At 40.7% G+C, this 16639-nt stretch overlaps 1 long non-coding RNA gene across 1 annotated transcript; it reads left to right on the top strand.

Annotated features, from left to right (window-relative positions):
• Positions 1–1097: 1097 nt before the first annotated feature.
• LOC112830435 (uncharacterized) lies at positions 1098–9532 on the top strand. Its single transcript, XR_003209915.2, has 4 exons — positions 1098–1485; positions 3186–3298; positions 8694–8841; positions 9195–9532. It is a non-coding gene; the product is annotated as an uncharacterized lncRNA (long non-coding RNA).
• The last annotated feature ends 7107 nt before the right edge of the window (positions 9533–16639 follow it).

A 16639-nucleotide genomic window follows, 5' to 3' on the forward strand; every position in this document is an offset into this window, starting at 1 on the left:
ATTTACATGAACTGCGACATTTTTCTTTGGTGACAATTTCTAATTGTTTAAGCAACCAAGGGTGATATATTAAACACTTGGAAAAAGGCTTCACCTGTGAAACAAATTACTTTAAATTAACTATCCTTTCAAAAGAAAGGCAAAATTTCAAGATGGACAAATTAGACCCTTCTCAGGCACATATGGTAAGTGTTTCAAACACATCCCCACTGGTACCCACTCCAGAGAACAATTCTTCATGATGGAGTGGAAGACTTGCTGGCTCATTTGGGGGTCCTTTCCAGCTAGCATTTGCCCGCGATGTGCTCAGAAGGGATCCTGCTAGGGCTGAATGCCGTGTGGTTCCCTGAGCCTCTGTGTCTCCACTAACTCTGTAGCCTTTGCTTTCAGAGCTTAACTCTTTCTGAGGCAGACATTGACATAAGGTTGTCTCCACAGCATCTTCCATCATTTGCTCCCCTTTACACATGATTTCTGGCAACGTAAGTGGTGGCTGAGCATCTGTTAAAGTCGATCAATTAGTCACACCCCCCACATCTTCCGAGCTGGGTAGACTGATATCCTCAGCCCTGACTGGGGATAAGATAGGTCGGGCAAAATCAATCACCAACACGGCCGTTCTGAGATGTTCTCTTTGCGCAGGGTGCTGGGCTAAGTGCCTTGAAAAGTTGCATATTGAGAATCAAGGTCAGGGATGCTTCAGTGGCTCAGTTGGTTAAACATCTGCTTTTGGCTCAGGTCATGATCCCAGGGTCCTGGGATCAAGCCCTGCATTGAGCTCCCTGTTCAGCAGGGAGCCTGCTTCTCCCTCTCCCTATGTTGCTATTCCCCCTGCTTGTGCTCTCTCTCTTTCTCACTCAAATAAATAAATAAATAAAATCTTTTAAAAAATCAAGTCAAATTCCTACTGTCCTGGGTTGGATAGTGTCACCCTCCCCACATTTCATGCCCTTCCCAGAACCTCAGGACTTGCCCTTATTTGGAAATGGTGTAATTTCTGATGTAATCAGTTAAGGTGAGATCATAATGGAGTAGAGTGGGCTCCATACCAATATGACTGGTATCAGGCCCACAGAGAGGCTCAAGGGGGACAAACCCTCTCCAAGATGAAGGCAGAGAGTGGAGTGATCCATCCACACAAGCCAAGGAACGGCCAAGGACTGCCAGCGAGCACCAGGAGCCAGGAGAGGCACGGGACTCATTCTCATCCCACAGAAAGGATGAACTTTGCCCACCCCCTGGTCTCAGATCTGGCTCTCACAACTGTCAGGGACTAAGCTTCTGTTGTTTCCCACCCAGTTTGTGACACTTTGTGACAGCCGCTCTAGGACACAAATACACATCCTTTAAACGGGGGTCCGAGGCAGCAAGGCCCCACATAGTAAATGTCACCATGTAACATCCTTCTGTTTAGCATCATTTGAATGCATTTTTAAAGGAAGTCCCGTGCAGAGTGAACAATTAGGCAAGTTTTACTCAAAAAAGGTAAGTGCATTTTTAGTATAGCTGGGACAATTTAATGAACACTAATTTGCTGCTACTTTTTATGAGAAATTTGAGCAAATGGAGAGATAAGTAAATGGACATGACTTTAGAGCAGCATTCCTGCTTCCTGTGGACATTGACTGTGTCTGTCCACAATTGGGTCTCCACTTGCACCTCCACCATGTGGTGGCTGAAACCGAGACACCTGTCCCGGGTGTGGGGCTTCCATCTCTGTTGATTAAAGCACATCCCACGCCGGATCTTCACCTTCTTCGCCCTGAGTCCAGAAGCTTTTTCTCTAACTGTGCAGTTTCCCCTCTCACTCTGGAGCACTCTAGCTGGGACTCTCCTGGTGGGGGAGAGCCTTCCTATCTCTGCCCACTTCCTGTACTAGTGAGAACCGGGACCAAGTGCCTTCTAACACTGAACTGGCAGACTCCTCCACATTCAGGGTGTCCATTCAGCATTAAGCAGAGAAATACCGGAAGCCAAAAAAAAAAAAAAAGTGATGCAGAACCCAACTTCCCTCTCCCCCTCTGCAGTCCCAGTGCCCACCAGTGCCCCCGGGCAAAAACCGCCTCCTGGGATGCCCCTTCGCCTGGGGGGAGGGTTCCTGCCAGCTCAGCTGAGGGTCTCACCTCTCTTTACAGTGGGGTTTTCTCTACAGACCACATGAGGGGATTCATGTAACTTGAAACCATACTCCTGCACAACAACAGCTGTGAGATTCTGCCAATGTGCTCTCATGCTTCCAAAACATGTGCATTAGCATGCACACATGGGTTTGCACCAGTTACTAGAAAGGTAGGAGGGCATTGCCCTAGATCCCAGACATTCCTCCAAAAGTTTCTGTCTGGTTGCATAGACAAAATCAGGTCCTGCTAGAAGAACCAGTGGATTGGTTGGATTGTGACTGTAGAATTCGAAGAGTGTTTTTAGTGGCATTATGGCTGAAGTCATAAATACTGTTCCCTCTGGTTTGCTGGAATCAGGTTGGGAGTGAAATTTATCCCAGGCTCACCGAAAAGTACCACCAGTGGCCCTGAATTGTGGCACTTTTCCCCTTGCAGCTACTCAGTGGAGAGCCAGCCCCAAGCAGACGCCTGGCTCTGGTTCTTCCTGGGGCCTTGGTCTCTTCTTCTAGACACTATTGTATTTCCTGGAGAAAGCTGAGTCCTTTCCTATATTTGTGTTTGTTGTGTGTTCTTTAATTAACACATACTTATCACTTTTAGATGCCTTCTCTACATTTTCCATCTTAATATCTTAGACCAAAATATTTTCCAGAGCTAGTTGAGTGACATCTGAAGTTTCACTTATTCTTACTGAAATAATACATTTCTGTTTCTATGTTTTTATCAACATCAACAAGTGATATGTGCTGCTTCTCACGGAGGAGCAGTTTGGGGGAGTTGGTGCTCGCTGTTTAGGAAGAGATGAGTCTGGGTTATTTTTTGATCATCCTACATGTCTCAGCCAATTTCAAGGTTAAATAAATTCTTTAAAAATTAGTGTTTTCATTCTTCATCAGATCTTTATTTGATATTTCTAAGAAAAAAGAAGTGGTAAAAAAGGGTAAGGCATGGGCAGGATTTGGAGTACACCCTGGGAAGAATCCATTTTAAATAAACACACATTCGCCAAAGAACCGGACAGCGTTTACTCCGTTTTTGTGCCTGAGCTTTTCCACCTCTTGAAAGGTTGCTCAGTGAAGCCCACATATGAACTTTCCAGGGATGAAGCAGTGGGGGAGACTGAGGGCATACAGGGATCTGGAGACCCTGCAATGGAGTGATGGCCCAGCAGTTTGTGGGTAAGAGGTGTTTGGATGTCTCAGTGAGGCGACATAACCCACCCCACCCCTTGAGTTGCTTCATCCATCAGGCAAATATGGAGACTTTGGACCTCCTCATGTAGGTGACAGCCGGGTCCACAGCTGATAGGCTTAACAATAGGCTCATTTTGCCTATGTGTCATTAATGCCCATCCACCTGTGCACCACAGCCAGGACCCTGGAGGGGAGAAGGATCCGATCATAATCTAGAGGGAGATTTGAGCCTAGGCATGAATCCTTTGTCCTCCTTCCAAACCTATTCATTCATATGTCACTTCTGAGTGCTCCCTAGGTCCCAGGATACACCAAGGTGGCAGATGTTATAGGGTGGCTTAAAAGATTCCAACCATAACGACCTAAAAATACGTGTTGAAGTCCTAACCCCCAGTCTCTCAGAATGTGATCTTATTTGGGAATAAGGTCACTGTAGGTGTAAATAATTGAAATGAGGTCATACTGGCATAGAGTGGGCCCCTAGTCTAATAGGACCAGTGTTTTCCGAAGGTGGCCTATGGAGACAGAGACAGAGGAGGAAGAGGAGGGAGGGAAAGTGGCTGAGACCTGGAGCTTTTGGCCACGTGACCCCACTTGTCCTGCCCTCCCTTCGTCTGGCTCTTCCCTCAACACTGGGGGGCAGGGGAGCAGGTTGCGGGGGGCAGGGGATGGGAGGAGCCGTCAGAGTAGAGACAGGGCCCGGCACCCTCCTCCAGACTCCCGCAGGGTGTGAGCTGTGGGAGGCGAGACAGGGTGGGTGGGGAGAACGGAAGTTGTCTTTTGACCTCACCTGGGCTGGCCTTCTTGTTTAATTCAACAGACATAAGCTATAACAGCACAACATATGAGATTTTAATTAGTGACACATTAAAATATATAAAGGGGATATTGTTAGACATTCATGAATAACAAAACTATAATATCAGTAGGGGGATTTAACATACTTTCTCTTAACATCAAGTAAAAAAACACCATATAAGAAATTTCAATAATATAATTAGTATATAAAACATAATATAGCTAATATATTTAAACTTTGTACCGCATAAAGTATACACTATTTTTAAATATCCACTGAACACTTTTTTATTGTATTATTTGTTTCAGGGCTACAGGTCTGGGACTCATCAGTCTTACATAGAACCTTTTTAAAATGTATCACTTATTCCAAAAGAAAACACCAGTATATTCCCCCCAAAAGGAATGTTTAATTGTGACACAGTGTCTCATGACAATGCAATGAAACTAGAAAGAAATAATAGTTTAAAGAACTATGACAACACAGGAAAATTAAAAAAAAATCTTTTCCTGAGAATGAAAAAGGCAGGTCACTAAAAATAGGTGAAGGAGAAACAAACTTCAATTATTGAAATGAATAATAGAAGAATGGTCATAGGAAGCTTCCTGGGATGTGGCCATGGCTGTACCAATATGCAGATTGATAGCTGTTAACGTTTTTATTATTAACAACAATGAAAATAAACAAAAAAAAAACCCCATTCTATCAAGGAAGACAAAATAAAAGAGCATAAACTTACCTGAGAATAGTAGGAGAAAGGAACTGATAAGGATGAGATCATCTATTAGAGTATGACAAAAATGATGAGAAAAATTGAGTGTTGACTCTTTGAAAATAATTTTTTTAAGATTTTATTTATTTATTTGAGAGAGTGAGAAAGAGAAAGAGAGAGAGAGAGCACGAGAGGGAAGAGGGTCAGAGAGAGAAGCAGACTCCCCGCCGAGCAGGGAGCCCGATGCGGGACTCGATCCCGGGGACTCCAGGGTCATGACCTGAGCCGAAAGGCAGTCACTTAACCGACTGAGCCACCCAGGCGCCCCTGAAAATAATTTTTAAAAGTTTATTTTGTATGATAAAACAAAATAAAAAATCACCTTCCAAACGCACCAGGTTGCGTTGAGGGACCATTCACACAAGATGCAGAGATGATAAAAAATATGTCTGAATATCGTTGATAATCTTGATGACACAATGGGTTCCTAGGAATATGTATGATGAAAATTGACTCAGAGTATGAGGTAGAGCCCCGGACTGGGCCATGTCACCACATGAAACGAGAAAGAAACCAAACCATTTTCCTTCTACCTCCCAGAAGTGTAACAACCAAATGTAGTGGTTTCAAGGGTGATTTCCACTTATTTGCATCTTTCAACCTACAATTAATTTCTACTCGATATAAACTATTTCTGAGCATAGGAAAGGAGAAAATCTTTTCAATTCATTTTATAAAAATAGAAGATTCTTGATATCAAATCTTAATACAGATATAGAAAGAAAGCTATAAATCAATTTCACCTATGAAAAAGTCCTAAATAAAAATTTTTTGTTACCAAACTGAAAGAAACAGCATATTCAAAAATAATGATTTACTCTAACATTTGTTGAACGTGTTCCTGTGGAGGGGTTTGTATACACGAATCTCACTTAATCCTTGGCGACTGTGTTTAAGAAGAGGAAGGCCGGATGGCTTGATGAGGTCAAGTAAGTTGCTCATTATGGCGTAACCAGGAAGTAGTAGAGATGAGATTCGAACCTAGATTTTTCTGAGTCCAGATTCCAAACTTTTAAGAATGATCTACTGTGACTTCATAGTGTTCATTGCACGCAGGCATGAATCATCCCGAAGAAATCTGGGAGAATCGACCCCATTTGTAGGATGCAGGTAAAAACACATGTGCTTATTGTGTTTGATGCAGCCAAGTTATTTGATAAAATTGAACATTTCTTCTTGATATTAACAACAAGGAGATAAAGGGGATATGTCCTAAGCATGGAAACAGTATTTTATAAGATCATCAACCTGTGCCTGCCTGGTCTCATTAGAATCACATCTTTTACAGTTAAGAACAACCCAAGCTGATCATTATGATTCCTATTTAAATAGACTATTTTGTAAGTTTTATTTAATTTTTTTTAATTTAAATTTAATTAGCCAACTTATAGTACATCATTAGTTTCAGATGTAGTGTTCCATACATTATTAGTTGCGTAAATAGACTATTTTGTAAGTTTCAGAAAAAAGACACAGAATTACTCGAGACGAAGAGAAAAGATTAGAATGGTTTCCAGTTGACATAACTATTTCTGAAACCTAAAGAAATCAACTCAAACCACATTAGAGTTACCAAGACAATTTTAGCTGATTTTTAGCTAATATTTAACCATGTCAACTAAAATTTAATTTATAACTAATATGCATAAATTAGCAGATTCTTATTTAACACAAAACAGCCAAAAGTTGCATAGAACATACATTCCAGGCAAAAACATCTTACAATCTGTTACAATAGTGACAGAAATATAAAATAAGTCTGAATAAAATTACAAAGTGTCCTGGAAAAGTATTAAAAATTATAAAACTTTGCCAAGGGATGGAAAAAAGAAAGACTTAAATGAATATAAAGAATAATGTTCCTGTATGAGAAGATTTAGTAGTGCAGATGTCAACTTTCTCCTAATTCATCCACAAATTCAATGAATATCCAATTCTAGTCCCAGCGGGATTTAGGGTGGAACTTAACAGAATGTTGTTAAAGTTCATCTGGAAAAATAAATGGCTGAGAAGAGCCAAGGAAATTTTGAAAAATAAGAATAATGAGAGAGGACTTGACCTACTAGATATTAAAATACTAGAGTGATTAGAACAATGTGCTCGTGGTGCAGGGTATATGGATCAATAGCACAGAAAGAAATTTCAGGGAGAGACATAAATAATTTAGATATAACCAAGATGACATTTTAGGGTAGTAAGAAAAGAAAGGGTTTTTCAGTAAATAGTTAGGGGCAACTAGTTAAGCCTTTGGAAAAAGAAAAGTTAGATCCCTATTTTATACTTAGACTTACAATGAGCACCAGGAGGATCAATATTTTAAGTTTAAGAATGGATCTATTTTATATTAATACCAGGAAAAAAAATCTATGTAAAAGTTTATTTAATCTTTCTGTAAGCAAAGGTTTTTGTAAATGTGACAATCAAATGTTGAAACCAGGAAAGAAAAGTCACTGGGTTTGAAATTAGAAAAATATATTTCCAAGTTAAAAAATTAGATTGTAAAGAAACTATGAAAAATGTTTGCAACTTATATTACAGTTCAAGTGTCAACATCTTCAGTATGTTAAAATTTTTCAAATCACTAAAGAAGTATAAACCAGAAATCCCCCACCTTTAGGCCTTTACCCTCATACTCACAAAGTGCCTTCTCTGTCTCTTCCCCCCCTCACACACTTTGATTCCTGTCCTGTTAAAATAACAAAACCCAGATAAAAACAATGCATCCAGCACTGAGGGACTAGTTATCTTACGCAGTCATGACAAAGGATATGGTTTGATCATGGTATGATTATACGGGAAAAATCTCTAACCTCTGCTACTAACTGTGAAAGCAAAGCAAAGCACTGGGTGTGTGAATGCATGTGTGGAATGTGTGCGCACACGTGTGTGGAGCGGAAGTGTGGTAGTAGGAATCAAAGAACATGACTTTCAGGGACAGGATTTGAGAAGAGGAGCTGGCATGGGCCCTGGGGATAGAAGGAAGCATATTGCTGCATTTTCTAATCTTGCACAGGCATTTTTAAAGAAGTAATGTCAGTGACATTCCTGGAGAGAGATTATTAGCAAGTTTAGTTTTCTTCTTTATGCTTCTCTGTGGTTAAACAAACCAACAAAAACTAATAAATATTAGGTTAAAAAATAAAATTACAGGAAGAAAAATATGCAGAAGATTTAAAAGGGTAATTAAATAAAAGAGAAGAAATGTAAATGACCAATAAGCATAAAATCTCTAAACTTGACTCGTAATGAAATGCAAATAAAAATGAGATACTCTTTTACTTATAAAATTACATATATAAATGTTTACTTATAAAAGCATTTTAATGAGAATATCTGATGTTGGGAGCGTGTAGGAAAATGGGCATAGCTGAAGGTGAAGTGTATGATATAGCCTGTCTGGTTACCAATTTTCCAGTATTTTAAATTCTACTTTAAGTTTTATCTTATGGAAATAATTATGGATATTAATAAAGACTTGGCTTCAGAGATTTTTTTTTTATTGCAGTATCTTTGGTGACAGGAAAACAGAGTGTAATCAGCTGTATATTCACGGTACATTCATACCATGAAATGCTAGGCAACCATTCAAAATTGTTGTGGAATACTATTTAGTATAAAACATTTAGTGTAAAATGTGGGCAATGAAACAGTCTGAAGGGGCTGACCCAAGGTTTAATTTGAAAAGTGTGAATTCTTATGGCAAAAGGTAGGGAAAAAAAATCACCAAAATGTTTAAAAATAAAAAAAAATGTTTAAATGGATATTTCTAAATTTTGAGACTGTGAATGATTTTTATCTTTCTTCTATAGGCTCATCCTTAAATCCCTGCAATCTGGATTCTCAGATGAGGTCTAGAGAATGGAGATATGCCTCGAGGACCAGTGAGCAGAAAGATACCTCCTGGCTTCTGCAGAAGACCAGGAAAGGGAAGGGCTGAGCTGGTGAAGAATATTCCAAGTATGTCCAGAGCTCCTCTCTGATATCTTCTCATTCTGTCCTGTGCACCCACACTGAATACAGTGTGAGAAGGTTCCCCCCCTTTACATACAGTCTGCTCTAGAGGAAAGCATTAGCTCACCCTGGATGCCCCCTCCCCCTGCTCTCAACTCTCAGAGCAAGATGGGCACTAAGGCTGGGACAAGCTGCCGACTGTGAGGTCCACGCTCTGGGCTTGTGATACCTCTCCTGGTTTAGGCTGGGAGAAGATCAGATACGAGATGGGAGCCAAACCCATGTGAGACTAGTAATGAGATACAGCCATTCTCCACACCACTGGTAATAATTTCCTTATTTCCGGATTTCTTTGAAAGGCAGCTGAGGTCTGGCCAGATCTATAGAAAATATTTGGAAAAGAGAAGAGACTAACACCAGCTCCTTAACACCAACCTGGCACGTGGCGGATGCTCAGTAGACATCTTTGAATGTGGAGTGAAGGAGCTTACCGACTTGGCCTTGACCTCACCTGCTGTACCCTGTCCTTGCTGGGCCACGCACCTCCCATCCCAGCCACAGTAAAGGTCACACCCTCTGCAGAGAGCCGGGATCCTCACAGCCCCAACTCCGTGCCGGCAGGGGCTTTCTCTTTCCTTTGTAGTCCTATTTCCTCTCTAAGACATGCCTGCACATGTCAGTCACCTTTGATGTAAATTGCGCCCCCTTTCATCCCATTTTATTGTCAGTGTTCTGTTTCCATCCTGGATTATTGCCCACTGTGCTAGATCATTCCTGGGACCAATGCTTATTGTTGCTCCAGGAGTGCAAGTGACTTCTCTTGTCCTGAGTGAGTTTAGGCTTTGTATTTCTTTGTGCACCTGTATCTCTTTCACCTTCTGTGTTTAAACATAATCACATAGCAAGATGGTGTGTCCTGAAATAATACACTCTATCTCCAGACACATATGTGCGCGCGCACACACACACACACACACACACACACGCATGTACATACGGTGTTTTAATTATTTTGCACCTCTAAGCGTTCATAAAACAAACATTCAAGCGGAATGAAATTTGTTGCAAGTCTGCAAGGGGACGGGTGCCAAGAAGCAGCAGCCCTGCGATGATTTCTCCCCAGTCTCGTCCACTGGAGGGTCCCTTTAGGGCCAAACCAAATGGGTTGTCTCAAGGCTCACCCAGCACTTTGGTGGCTGGTCAGCATGGCTGCCCATTAGCCAAGTCAGTGGCGATCTTCATCCCAAGAATCTAGGATCTCAAGAGCATATTAACCTCACCGAGTTGCTCCAGGAAAAGGCACTTGAAGGATGGAGTGCTTACATCCAGGAGCTGGTCAGCTTTGCCACCCAGTCTCCTGCTGAGTCGTTGAGACCCATTTTAGATTTTATTTTGTTGTTAATTTCATGCTTTATGCTAAGTCCGTATTGAGTACTTAATCTTGTTAAGAAACATCCACAAAATATTTATTACTGGGAAACTTATTTCATAGGTAATTGCATTGCATTTTTTTCTTAAAAAACTTTTATTTTATGCCTTTTTGTGAAATAATTAAAAACATCATTTTCTTTTTGATCTTTGGGGGATTAAAACTATATTTAATCATGCAATGTTTTTTTTATTATTTTTGTTCTTGTGTTATAGCAAACGTACAGTGGTTTTTATCTCCTCTTTGTACTTGCAATAACATATTATTTGACCATGAATCACTTTAATGGATTGAAACATAAGCATGTGAATTGAAAAATAGATACATTAGTCAAATCAATAAATAAATATGAAAATATATTTCTACGATGAAAAACCATCTTGGTTACTGTGTCCTCCAACTTGGACAGAGAGAGCTGAAATATACGGCCGTAAAATATAGCTTGCCATGTCAACTAGCCAGTGCCTGCAGCCTAAAAGGAATTTTGAGCACTGGGTACGTAGTATTTCATCAACAAAATCATAAAATAAAGACATTAAAATGAAGGGATGATGGAGTGCTGCAGGACGTTTGTAAAATCACCCTTCAGTCTGAGGCTGGAGTAGTTTAGGATTAGACATTGCGTACTTTTCCTATAAATTTGCTTACAAATAGCACATGGGCCTTAACAAGCAGTGTTACCAGGCTGGCCCTGTAGCAAATACATTTCTACTATTGTTGCTAAACAAACTCAACTTGTACTCTACAGTATAGCTGGGGTTGAAATAAATAATTCATCTCCAGTCTGACAAAGTACAACTATTACAATCTTTACCCAGAGTATTTGTCTTTGCTAATTAATGACTGAACATAGCTCCTTTTAGCTATTCAAAAGCCAGCTACCCATTTCTTTATATACTTCTTCTTATGTGCTGTCTTTATTGGATGAAATCCCCTATTAGTCATAATCAATGTTCAATCTCTAATTTCATAAGATAATAAAATGGGCTGCAAGGATTATTAGTAGTTACATTGTGTAACTTATCAGTTATTTGTCAGATGAATGTCGGAATATAATTAACATGCATTATTTTAACGAATACAACTGAGAAATAAGGATTTTAAGTGACTTGCCTTTCTCAGAAACTAGGCACAAAATACAGCAAGGAGATCTGATTTGCATTTATTTACATATCAGCGTGATTTTTTTTTCTGTTGCAATAGTATTAGTTAATATCTTTCAACTGCAAATTGCTGCAATTTGTTTCATTATAATTTTACACTCGTTAATAAGATCAAACAGCATTAATTAAAAATCGTGAGTCCTATTGGATCAGGGACTTTCATAGAATAGATGTGAAATTAGGTAAGAGATTTATAGATTTTGGGTTGGATGGTGTTCTAAGGTTCCTGTCACCCATGCCATTTCCTGGCATCCCCGCATCAACCATCGCCAAGCACCGGGCACCGGGACCACCTCAAAGGGAGAAGGGGTGTTTCTTTCACTCCTACCAAGCACCGCCTCTGGACCCCCTGCCCTGCCCCCTTGCCCAGGGGCCCCGGTGAAACATTACGTGGCAGTGCACACCCACCCTGTGGAACCCAGGTCCACAAGATGTGAATATAGTGGTCATCCAAAAAGCCTTTTGGATTTTTCTCCTCTTTGGTTTAAAGCAGCATTATTTTGCTGGTCTTGGTGCATCCAAAGGGCCACTGACAGCCACCTAGGGAATCATGCAAGACCCTCCACTCAGATTTTAATTTATAATTTATGATTTATTTCCCCTTCCTCCCCAAGGTTTGTGGTGTGACCTGTCCTAGGACTTGGAATTGACAAAGCAGAATTTGGGAGGCAGAGCTCATGTGGCATTCCAGGTACCTGGCGTGGCCCTCTCCGGACTGTTTGGGAGGGAAGGATGCCCTCCAAGGAGGAGCTGAGTCTCAGGGGCTCTGAGACAGGACCCAGGCGAGAAATCCTGGGGTGCGTGCTTTGAACTGTAGCTGGCATCCTATTGAGCCACATCATCTGACCTCCCGAAGCGTGGCCCTAGGAACCCACCAGAGAACCGCAAGGCTAACTCTGTCCTCACGCACACATTTCAGCAATGAGAGCGTGGGCAGAACTCCTGTAACAAGAGGCAGGCTGGTTCTGTCCTCCTTTGCAGGGGCAGGGACCCGCGGCCTACCTGGTGACCAGCACAGGAAAGATCTGCTTTGAGGGGTCATCTGACTGCCCCACATTCAACTGTGCCAGTTTCAATGAGCACTTTTTATGAAATATTTTATTCAGGGCAACTGGTGTGACACTGAGTTGGCTTTTCCTTTTTTTTTTTTTTTTTTTTCTCTCCCTTCGTCTTTCTTCCCCGTATTTTCTGGTTTATTCTCTGTCCAGTTGGTTTTGGTTATAATGTAGCCCACCCACGTGCAGGTTTCAGAGATGGGTGAGTAAAAGTCAGAAACAATTCAGGGTAATTGTGGTGAAAGCTTTGTAGAAAATCTGCAAATACCAGGGATGCATTTGTGGAATAGCCTAGCATATGATTTTGGAATCAATAGTTCAAATTTCTTGTTCTTTTCAATTGATTTCTTTTGTGTGTGTATGTGTGGGGGCAAATATACAGAAACTCATCTGAATAAAAATTATTTTTGAGTCACAGATATGTTAACACCATTTAAATGCCAAATGGGGAATTCTGTATGCACATAAACATTTCAAATAATGCCAGTAAAAATTATAGTGACTCATTGTATAGACCGCCCTGTTCCAGCAAGATTGTGAGCACGGGGCTATTTCTGGATCAACATCATGCTTTATTTAATGCATCGACCTCAACATACTGTTGTCATTAAAGTTGCTAATAAATGGGGTTTAATTTTTAATGCAGTAAATTGTTTATTGTACAGATGCTGTGTTCTTCTTTGAAGAGATCGTAGGGCCATTTCTTATACAAAGCACCTTCCATTTTCAGAAAAGCCAGACTTACAGCTTCAGCTGTATTTCTTGCGTCTGTGTCCTCATTCCCTGAGTGTGAAAACTTTATTGCTCATTATCTACTGGGCTGTGATGAAGTGACAGATGATTTATTGGGAGCCAAAAACTGTGTTTCAATGGCGAACATTTTTATCCTTTTGTAATGCAGCCCCTGCTAGTCTCCTCCAAGGGCCGAGGCAACAAATAAAGAAAACTCGCTGCTGGAGAGCCACACGCGCCCACATTTCAGATCTCACTCTGGTCCTAATTTGATTCAATTCCCCTTTGTTGCTTTAAAATTCAATTTGTTTAATTGAGCTGTTTGACAGTAAAATCTGAATTCCATGCATTTTAACCATTCATATTAAATTTCCCTCTGTATAGTACTTTTATTAATGTGCTTTACAGGCAAAGGCGTAATTTAAATTTGGTGACCTCACAAGCTTATAAAAAGATCTGAATTCTTGTGTTTTTTTCCCCCTCCAAACCTAAATTAAAATGAATAAATGCAAACCAGGGGTACAGTTGCGATTTCTTTACTGAGTTTAATGAGTCAGGGAAAGGAAGACGCCGGAGCTTGAGGGTATGAAGTGTGAAAGTTTGTATGTATGTGTTTTATGTGTGTATTTTCATATTTTAATAGATGACATAATGTTGTGGCAGAAGTGCAAGTCTAAATGACCTGCCTTTAACGGTTAAAAAAGCAAGTCTCTCTCTTCCATTAAAACGGTAGTTGAGGCATTGTATAATGGATTATACATTGTCTGCTTTTTTACAGGGTTACACATTTATTGACATTTAAATAGCTGAACATCTTTTCCTTTAGGATTAATAAGATACCCAGAAACCAACATCAGATTTTTAAGGTTTACTAAACTTTAATCTGTAAAATTTAATAGCAATATCCGAGTCATTATGTGTATGTAGAATGCCGTGTGACTTTACAAACACTTTTAAGCAATGAATTATGTTACAAGAATGGGTTGGCTGTGTATCATTATGTCCAGGTAAATGCCAGAATGATGACATAATTGGTAGTTGGGAGTAAAATACAACCCCTGTAAAATGTTACTAAGGTAAATGTGGAAGGATTGTAATTCGTTATATATAAACATGACTTCTAGGTATTTATCATTTTATGAAATATCGACTAACTTGATTTCACCAAGCGTTGTTTCCTCTTGCCTTTGTTACTTTATTCAGCAGCGTGAACATGTCCTGTTTCAAAATCGCTAATTCCTTTTCATTCTACCGTTTTCCAGGGTACCCCAGTGAATTTTAAGTCTCTTTTCATGCACTGGAGACTAAGTATTCTGTAAAAGCTAAATCCTAAAAACTGGCCTTAATAAGAATGATAGTCCACCAATTTCAGACAATGATAAATTTATGGCTTTGGATTAAAGGTCAGATGGCTGTTTCAGACATTAAAGCAGCCCCATTTCATAATACCCGGCCCCTTCAGGAAAGACATTTTTGTACACCGGTGCCTGTTAGTTCCTGCTAAAGACATAGAGTAATAGTTTGGAAGTCAGGGAGCCCATTTCCTACCTGTGCCTTGCTCTAGCTCTTAGCCCTAGGCGGCTGTTTAACTTTTAACCCGCTTGTTCACACAGCGTACATGCATAAAAGTACAAATGTAGCACATGAAGAAGCAGGTCTGGCAACATTTGTTTTATGCTATTTTCTGGAAGACACATTACTCACATTTTCAGACATTTTCTGCTCTCCCAAAGTAAGAAGTCATTTTCTCTCAATGGCCACTTTTGCTTTAAATGTGTCCGGTTTCAGGTCATCTCGGCCCCCTCCGACGTTACTGGGGCGTCTAATGGGGAGAAAGGGTCCGGGATAAAGATGCCTTTGAAAAAGGCTTTTGTTTGGCTATTCTTTTGGGGTGTTTGATTTTATAATAGTTCATCAACCCCCTACTCTATGCTCCAGCCACCCTCCTGTCACGGGCAAGATGAACTGCTTTATAACTATGAGGTATCTCTCTCCTCACGGTCTTGAGCCGTGGCCTGTGATGAATGAGCCTCACCGTCACTAGGGTCTCCCTGTGTGCTCTTAGCCGCGGTGACGTGACGGGTAGTGGTTGTAGCAGGGAAGACATCTGACATGACAGCTGTGTGGTACATGGCAAGCCTTTGGCCCACTGGTTAATTAATGGTACCAGAGAATAGATAATGAGATCGTCTAGAATTAGCTCTCTTTCCACTAATGGGGTCCTCATTCCAAGCTTAGGGTAACCACCCTATGCGGACAATTAAAGCCACGGGGAAAGAGGCAGAGGAGAAGCTCCACAGAATCCTGATACAATGGGGCTCCCCCAGGTGAGGGGGTAACTGCCCCAAGCCTGTGTCCTGCCTGCAGGCCTTCTGTGATCCACAGAAGCAACAGAAAAGCATTAGCTTCTCTAAACATGTTTACTTCTGCATCCCTTGCATGTCTTTTATTCACTTACTTCCCTTTCTCAAATGTTTCCCCAAAGGCTACCATCCCAATTTACATAGTGACAAAGAATGGAATTTGAGAGATAAGATTTTCTCTGTGAATATTCCTGAGTTGACAAAGAAACTTTCTTCCTGTTCTATCCCGAATCTAGCTAATGGGCAACTGAGAAACCCGTAAGAAAAGACCTCGTATTTCCTGAAAGAGGACCATGCTGTTTAATTGAAAGAAGACTAGCAAACAGATCTTTCCACTTGGGGGTAGAATATGCTATTTAAAGGGAAAGAGAAGTCTCCTTCACTCTAGTAAACCATATGAGGTACCATTCAAGATGGGATAGCTGCCATCTATGTCGCTTCTGATCTAAATTAAGGTCCTCATGCAAAGGCATGAGGAGATGCAAGAAATAAAGATGAAGATAATATAGAAGGGTGAAAGAAATTTGGAATACATTTCCTAAACCTCCTTGTAGCTCTTCCCCCAGATCATTTCTGGACCAAAAATCAAAACGGAAAATGCTAAGAGTCAGCAGGTGGGAGCCTAGTTTTTGTGTGGGAGGTAGACGGTCAACTGTGGAAAAGAGAGAAATGATGTTTTGGACCCGCTTGCCCACCCACCACCACATGGACAAGAGAGAGGAAATCAGAGACTGGATGCCCAGATTGGGCAACTGAAGGTTGATTTCGGATTTGTAGCATTCCCAAGGCAGCAGAATCCTCTGGAGACTGCACAGAATTTGTATTTGTTTCTGCAATCATCTGAAGTATTGTTTACTTTCCATGGTTACCCCCCTCCCCCCCCGCCCCCGCCATGGACTCAGAAATGAGCTTAGGGACGAAGTTGTGTCTAAGTGTGCTTCACAAAGTGGAGTGCTCTGACTTTGCTTCGGCTAACTCAAAGGTCTGCATTAAGATAAAGTGGTAAAAAAGAAAGAAGAAAGAAAGAAAGAAAGAAAGAAAGAAAGAAAGAAAGAAAGAAAG

Source organism: Callorhinus ursinus, unplaced genomic scaffold, assembly GCF_003265705.2.
Source record: "Callorhinus ursinus isolate GAN/ISIS: 27379988/994484 unplaced genomic scaffold, GSC_fseal_2.0 scaffold58, whole genome shotgun sequence".
Lineage (NCBI taxonomy): Eukaryota > Metazoa > Chordata > Mammalia > Carnivora > Otariidae > Callorhinus > Callorhinus ursinus.